Source organism: Dendroctonus ponderosae, unplaced genomic scaffold (genome assembly GCF_020466585.1).
Source record: "Dendroctonus ponderosae isolate FM_Combo_2020 unplaced genomic scaffold, Dpon_F_20191213v2 Dpon_F_20191213_9, whole genome shotgun sequence".
Lineage (NCBI taxonomy): Eukaryota > Metazoa > Arthropoda > Insecta > Coleoptera > Curculionidae > Dendroctonus > Dendroctonus ponderosae.
In genome coordinates this window covers 4,527,099-4,535,040 of record NW_026019116.1, presented here as the reverse complement: position 1 = coordinate 4,535,040, position 7,942 = coordinate 4,527,099, and the positions used below count along the sequence as shown (strand labels likewise).

At 43.2% G+C, this 7,942-nt stretch overlaps 1 protein-coding gene across 2 annotated transcripts in view; it reads right to left on the bottom strand.

The window, feature by feature from the left end:
- LOC109541812 overlaps nucleotides 1–3,182 on the bottom strand; it is a 10,789-nt gene extending 7,607 nt beyond the window's left edge. The window contains exons 1-2 of one of the 2 annotated variants that reach the window (XM_019910785.2): nucleotides 2,551–3,182; nucleotides 766–920 (exon numbers count right to left, since the gene is read on the bottom strand). The gene's annotated coding sequence lies outside the window, so the exon portion shown is untranslated. The remainder of the gene's footprint in view (nucleotides 1–765; nucleotides 921–2,550) is intronic. The other variant, XM_019910786.2, reaches the window with a different exon arrangement.
- Nucleotides 3,183–7,942: the final 4,760 nt, after the last annotated feature.

Genomic DNA, 7,942 nt, shown 5'->3' with positions numbered 1-7,942 from the left:
CCCTTGCACAAAACGACGATCATTGTTCTAATTTCATAGATAACAGAACACACATTTTTCTACATAACCCCCCCCCCTGACGTTAAAGCTGGATCCGCCCCTGGTTACCCAGGCCTAATACCTACACACTTTTCGATCTGTTTCTAAAATGTTGCTCTTTAAAAGCTTGCAAAAGTTGGCGTCTCGGGTCTCGTAAAGCTTTAACAAATTAATGATATCTCATCAACCGATGAGTTATAACTCGTTAACTCAGAGAGCGGCAACAACTCAATAGCGCAACTCAACACAGTGTTACCCAGGCCTAACAGGGTGTCCTGTAAGCACAGGATTAGACGCGAGAACTTTTACTAAGAAAAGATGTTTGGCCTCTGTGCTATTAATGGTCAAAGTGATTCAAAAAAATGTGTTTATCAAAATGTTGTGGAAATTAATTATTGGAAAAATGTATAATTATTCCAGTGCCTGCAAATGTAATTTTTTACATACAATTTTAAATGTATCAAAAACGGTTGGACCTAGATATAGGACGTTATATATGAAATACATTTAGATTTTGGAGAAGAATTAAAAAGTGTAGTAATATATAGGGTGTCTCACTTAAAATAAGCAAGTTGATGGCTACTTCCGGTATAACCGGAAGTGTGGCCATCTTGAAAATATTCAAAATTGCTTGCCCGCAATGACTTCGGTATACTGCCCAATTTTCAAATGCCTCCTAATTGCATTGTGTTGTGTGGGGCACCCTGTATATTTTTGATTAACTACCTGTATTTGTACTGCCGATTATTGTCCTCAAATTGGGAGCCTCCTTAGATTTGGAACTGTCCCTACCAAATAGAGGCTTCGAGGTAGTTGTTGCGGTGTTTTGGAGTGTTGTAAAGGCCGTGGATAATCAGTCGTTCGGCAATAGGCAACACAGCCTGAAATCAAGCGAACAGAAAAAAAACCAGAATAATTATCCCAATCGAACAAATACTGCGAGAAATCCCCCCCCTCCAGTTCTACACGTTACACAATCTCCAGTTCCGCACTTGGGGACTTTCCAAAAGGGGGAGTGAGAGAACGATGGCCCCCATAGGGGTTGCAGGGGGCACGCAAGCAGGCGATTCAGAGGGAAAGTGAAGCTGGGCTGGACCAATCAATACCGGGGTTCAAGGACACAAACCACCCGACAATCCAGTTTGTGGATGCGACGTTGTGCTGTTGTGATTTTTTGCCTCTTGAGAGCCACGATTTCCTAGGCCTAGTCTGTGGGGATGTGGGGGATTTTCCTGCAACCCGACAACGATGCCCGGGAAACATTCGCGCTGCAAGACAAAGATGGGGGCTGGGAAAGAATAAAAAAACTGCTTTAATTGCGCCTTGGCTTCGGGAGCTCCAAACGGATAAACCGACGATTGCTGAGTGCAAAGAGCGTCGATATCGGATTAACGCTGGGTTGGGTACCAATGGGGCAAAGCGGCAATAACGCGATCGGCGAAAAGAACCACGAACCGTACTCAATGGCAGGTGGCAGGTACCTACTTATTGTAAACTTCCAAGGCCAACGACAGCAGGGTACGACCTACAGAGTACCCGGCCAGACAACAAAAATGCACATAACGTACGCCGGTCGAAATTGAGTTGTGCGAGATTTATCAAACCGTGAACCTTCGGAACCCCGGACTTTTCTGCCAAGTTTTTTCGCAAAAGAAATCCACACAAAACTCATTTTATCGCTCTCTTCTTCACAGACCGGCTGATTTTAATGTTCCCTTTTCACCTACTTCTTGTCATCTTGCACCGTGCGGATCACATCGTCGATGCAAAGCTGTTGGTTTTGTTTTGCTCCTTCGTACATCCGGTTCTCCTTTCTACATTTATCCTTAGCTGGGAGACCTTGTGGCATGTGCCAGCACTTACTTTTACTATCGCTTTATGGGCTCTTAGAAGAAATCGAATTTGAATTGGTACGAGGGTGCAACGAAAACGTGTTTCACTGAAGTTGGCTCAATTTGAGAAACACCAACTGTTGGAAAACGTTGCCTCAAGGGCCAATCATTACGGTGTTGTTTTGGAGATAAGAAGTGGAAAGTTGGATTTTGAATCTTCTGCAAAGCCAACACCGCCCCTTGCCAAAGAACCTGGATTAAACGGAACTTAAAGCACAGTTGAATGATGATATTCCAGGGCTCAGTCAAAAAAACAGAAGAGTTTTTGGATTTTTGCGAAAGTTGGCAATCATTTCAAATACCGGGTGTTTCGCTAAAAAGCCCCAGCTCTTTAGCTCCTCTATAGATATATTGTATATGTTTACCACCCATTGAAAGAGAGTACACCTGAAGCGGACTTTCCTCCGTTATTAAGCGGGCACTTAATGCAAGTGCAGAGCAGACCTGCAAGGTGGGCTTCTTCGTTCCACCCCGTATAGACCGGCAATTTGGGCCCAAAGTTTCTCCTGCTTCATGCACAGGCAGCTTGAAAGCGAGCTTTTGGGCGATTTAATCGAAAATTGGAGTGAAAAATGCGAAAAACTTACCCCCAATAACTGGTGGGTTTCGGTAAACTTACATGTGGGGGTATCCTAGGCACAGTTTTTGGCACACTTGTCACACATATAAGAGTCCGAAGCGAAGAGAGAGCCTACTGGCGCGCGGCGGGGGGAAAATGAGGGGATAGAGATGCTGCGCTCCCCAAAGTGATAGATCGGTTGAAGGGGGCCCGAGGAGACGACGCTGACGCGCACGCACTGTGAAAGCTACGACTTGCTTTTAATTGGGGCCTTTTTGCAGACGAGGACTACGCCGAGGTCTGCCTCCGATGGACTCTTCGCCACGTTGCCGCTGTGAGGGTTGCAATTCTCCTGCGACATCAATTTTTTTACCAGTTCCGAACCGCAACTCGCCTTCAGCCGCTAATGGAGGCTTTGCATTGAAAACAACCCTTAAATCTTCCTAAATCACATCATCATCATCATCATCATCATCATCATCATCAGCTCATTTCCGAGCTGGAATTAGATAAAGAGTTTCACTTGTTCGATGCATCCAATTCTAAAGCGAAGCATTCGGAGCCCCAATTAGGCGTTGGATGGGGGCCCTGCGGATGGCAACCCAGCAAGCCCCACGATAAAAATCAATTGCTGCGCCTTCCCTGCAGGGCCTTCTCATTGGTCCATACCGGATTTTTGTACTGGAATCCTGCAGTTTATGTACTAAACTAAAAAAGAAGCTGCTCGAGTGGTCCTCTAAAACTGAGTTCGGTCGGCCCAACTAGAAAACCCTGCAGCTTCCAGATATCTGGACGTTTCTTCTGCAGGCAAAGATTATTCTGGCATTGAATGACTCATTCAGCAGCATTCAAAGTGCATCACCTTATTTTACCGCAAGAATCGCTGGTTTTTTAATGCTGAGGAAGCGTCGAGTACATGTGGAAAATGCGTGTTCACTGTTCTCCTACCAGTGCCGTGCCCGCAGGGCTCGGAACATCAAATACATTAGTCTAATTGTTTGGGCCTTTATCCCGAGCTGAGACTTCTGATACTACATTCTGTACAATCGGCCCTATCCGCTCACTCACCCCCTTGCTCTTTCGCTTAGCAAAAATTCCTAAGACCTACATTTGCAGGAGAGCCAGAAGAGTTGCCGAGCCATAACTTTCCGCTATCAGCTCCTGATCAGCAGGAATATCCCCCGAAGCCTTGAATGAAGCTAATTTAGGGCTGATGATAAACTTTGGATGATTTTCAGCATCATCCGCTTGATTGATTATTGATTAACTCAACATCGGCAATCAATAATCGGTCCTACTGTGACGGACTTCTTCACACGTGGCGAATACGCTCAACTTCGTTTCTATCGCGAAGAGAAGATGGCAACAGCTATTCTAGCTTCTCCATTTTATCGATGAAACAACTATTAGAAAAACAGATAGTGAAAATGTTTCCAGTCTATCTAGGGGTGGACATACAGTTTATTTGGCCATCTTCACTTAATGGCGAATGCGCCTCATTTAGTCTGCATCTCAGCGCGAAGATGCCAGCAGCTATTCCAGCTTCTTCATTTTGCTGATGCCTCCTTGTTTACTCTCATTATTTCGGTTGTTTATCTGATTCATTCACTACTAAACAGCGCAGAAGTGTCGTTCAACCTTGGCAAAGGAAAATCTTTGGATTAGTAGAATACCTATAAAGGGAATCGGGATCTGCGGTCAAAACCCGGATTATTTTATTAATTAGTCCCTTAAAGGGTGCCTTCCCCCGGTGGCAATTACCTACCTGGGGTATTGTATTGTGAAAATATCCACCCTTAACTGTGGGGAGTTTTTCCAGTACTAGTCCAAGACAGACGGTCTTCGACTTATTTTTTTTTTTCGTTTTATTGCCGACGTTTCGCCATGTTTATTTAGGCATCCGCAGGGCATTGAGTCACAGCGCTCCTGATATACCTACAATCCGCAGGGGTTTTCATGGTCACATTTTACCCTCAACGGTTCTAGAATCGTTCTCAAATTACAATTCCGAATGTTTGACTCGTTCTGAGTATTGAAGGCTTGCTTTAGCCTTGTTCCAAATGGGTTCAATGTGTACTGCTTCGAACTGCGGTTCCACCGCAGCGGAAACTGGCACGCCTTTCTAAAACACCGCGATTGTGCGTAGTTGTATCTTATTCTAAACTGGCAGCGAAAGGAATTTCGGAAAGTAGGTAACGCTCATCAAATATTTAACTGTTGTTTTCAAACGAGTACCCGTTGAACTGGCAAATATTTGGCTTAATGGGGAAAAACCCACAACAACCAGACGCTTTCCACTGTGTAGGATAAAATTCGTTGTTGGTGGCAATGAATAATTGGACAGTCATCGAGCAAGAACCATTTTCCCGGTTTTTGGGTACCCAACGGTCGGCATTTCGCCGCCTGTTCGGGGGGGATTCGCTCCATCCATGCCTCGAAAATGCCGGTTAGAAATCGACCGTATCCGGTTGAAACAGGCCGTACAGGCGGGTTTTAACAAGTCTGAAAAAGCTGGCCCCTGCAACGGATCAACAACAGCTGCATTCCCGACTCCCCAGTTAAATGCGGCCCGGAAAAGTTCTTCAATGGAAGTAGAGAGCTTTGTCTCGTCAAACCTCCCAAGTTTTCGACTGTTATTGCTGACAAGAGAACTAGCAGATAAACTTCTCTTTACCACTTGCAAATAAATCAAGTTTTCCTCATTTTTTTTATGAGATTGGGGAAGTTCATTTTAATAATCAAAAGTTACACTACACTGGTCGACGTTTCGCCTATTTTCATAAGCTGAGCCTGCGGCAGCTTATTAGTTAAAATTGACTTTAAATTTTCCTCCAGAAAAAAGGAGAGAATAGAACTAGTTGCTAGAGCAGGAACCAATCTTCATTTGAGAAAAACAGCACTAAACCGCCATAGCACCGATGAACTTGCAACAGTTAGTGAAAATGAATAAAATTGCCCTCAATTTCGCAATAGTTTCTAGCTGTAAAACAGGAACGTAGCAGTAAAGAAAATGAGGTACCCAATCGTGAAAACAGTCGCAGTTGGCGATTACACATGTCTGAGAAACGGAACAGTTGAATGACAAACAAAGGAGCAATGGAAAGATAAGTCTGAGTTTTCGTGAAGATAAAGCCAGCAATGCTGAACTTGGACCATCAGTTTTGTAGAGAATCCGAACCCTTTTTTCGCTAAACCTAAAATTCACACGTATTTTTCTCTGGAAAGTCCCCAGCATTATTCCATGATCCAGGGGGGGCGTCACTATGGTGACGGGCGTATCCAGGGTACTGCCCTGTAGGGTTTCATGGAAGCTCGATCGATTTTCGCCTTGAAGCCATGCGCTGAGTGTCGGAAAATACACTCACGGTCTTCCAGTGAAACTGGCACGCAATTTTGGATAAAACTCATATAAAATATGTCCAGTTTCCCTCGATCGATTGGCTTTATTATTCAAAGTTTCCTGCCGTTTTCCAGCACCACAACCACGCAAAAACCTGAATGTTTGTTCAATCGATTAGCGGAAATATTGCGGATTCGAGAGGTTTTATTTAGTTTAGTTTAATAGATTCATTGGTCTTCAAAAAATTGATGAAGCCCAACCGCGTGTTTCAACTGCTTTCCATTCTCCCCAAGGCCTATAAATAAACAGGGCCATATTGAGCTTTGCCAGCTGTCGGCTTTCGTTGGGGCTTCGCTGACGCCCCTAAAGCTCCTCTTCGGCAAACGATTTCCCTGCGTTGCACCAAGCCATGAGTGCATTGAAAGTAGTGGAGAATCGCTTGGGAAGAACAACAATCGAAGAAGTTCAAGGTTTAGCAGAATGTTTTTTGTGATCTATGAACTTCCAGAAAATGAACAGTTTCTACAACGGGGGGGATTTGAATAAGAAGGCCTTCGACCATACAGTAGGAGGACCTTCTGCCCCCCGGGTAAAAATCTCGCTATTTTTTCTCACGTATTTTCAGCTGCTGAGTCGAATGTTTCTTATTGTTTATCTTTTCTTCAGTTCAATTTTTTAAATCAATATTTTAAAGTTAAGTGTAAATCACTGTCCACTTATCATTTACTGCAATATTTACGTAAAAGGTACTTTTTTATTTTTTAAAGTCTAATTAATTGTTCAGCGCAAACGTCGACCATCAGGAAGAATCACCCTGTATACAAGCACGAAAAACGAAATTTGCAAGAAAAGCTTTCCATTGAGGCGATAAGAAAATCTGAAAATTGTGACAAAATTTCCTGATGTTCAAACTTTCCGCTCAAATAAATTTGGTGATTTGTCCAAACCAACGGAAAACTGAAACATACGTGACAATTCAAAGCGTTTAGATTCGTAGAAAAATCCCCAGGAAAAATCTGAAAAGGTCGCATAAAGCCGATGAATTCTGGCTGCACCATTGAGGCGACCCTCCTTGGGTGCCAGTATTGATTATTTGGCTAAACTAGGGGGTCGGATATGGAGGGTGATCTATAAGGGGTGATATGTGAAGGAAACTGCTACCTGCTTGCTGAAAAAGACCCTGATTTCGTTAAAAATGGCCTAGCAACTGCATGAGGAAAGCGTGCATGTAAGCGATCTAAGCAGGAGCTGGGTTCCCATCAATAAATTGCCTGAAAATAATAATACATGAATATAATGAATGTTAATTTAAAAATTACATTCTCTGGTTTTCCGCTCAGTGCTACCTACTTTACTTATTTAAACCGATTTAGAAAGTAGGCGCTGATCTTCGTCTATGATGTTGTCGACCTGGCAATAAAACTGTACCATGATATTGATGTGAAAAGACAAGGAAAAAACGAAGCCCGAGCTATAGGAAAGAAAAGAAATCCGGCGATCGTGTGCCTTTTCCATGGTGTCGCAAACCGTTATTCTTTCGAGGTTTTTGACCGTTTTCTCGGCTGTTTCCCACTCTTTCCCATGTATCAGCCAGCCAGTTTTTCAGTTCGGTTAGCTGTATTTTACATTTCGTTAAAATCCTGCCACGCAGGAAAATCGCCACATTGCAAGTCACTCGATTTACGCCGATTATTCACATTTGAAAATTCAATAAAACTTTTTAGCATCAATTTTCAATTTCAAACTGGAACCAGTGGAATACCAGCTAGGGACCCTATTGCCTTATTATGTGAACTTCAGATGTTTATTTCTTTCCAAACTCTTCTAAGGGCGTTCAAGGTCTTTACATTGCTGAAGCTGACACCTCGATTGGGAAAAAGGTTCTTCAAATTGCCAGAATGAAAATGCCTGTTCCAACATTGGGACATCTTCGTCTGTGTCATACTCGTTGTCAGAGTCTTTATCTTTTTCTAACTATTCGTTAAGTGGAATTTCATCGTCTGGTTCATAATCATTCTCTTTTCTTACAAATCCCCCATGCTTAAAGCAATTTGCAATGGTTTTTCGGCTAACTTTTTGCCAAGCTCTATGAATGAAATTGACTGCATCTAA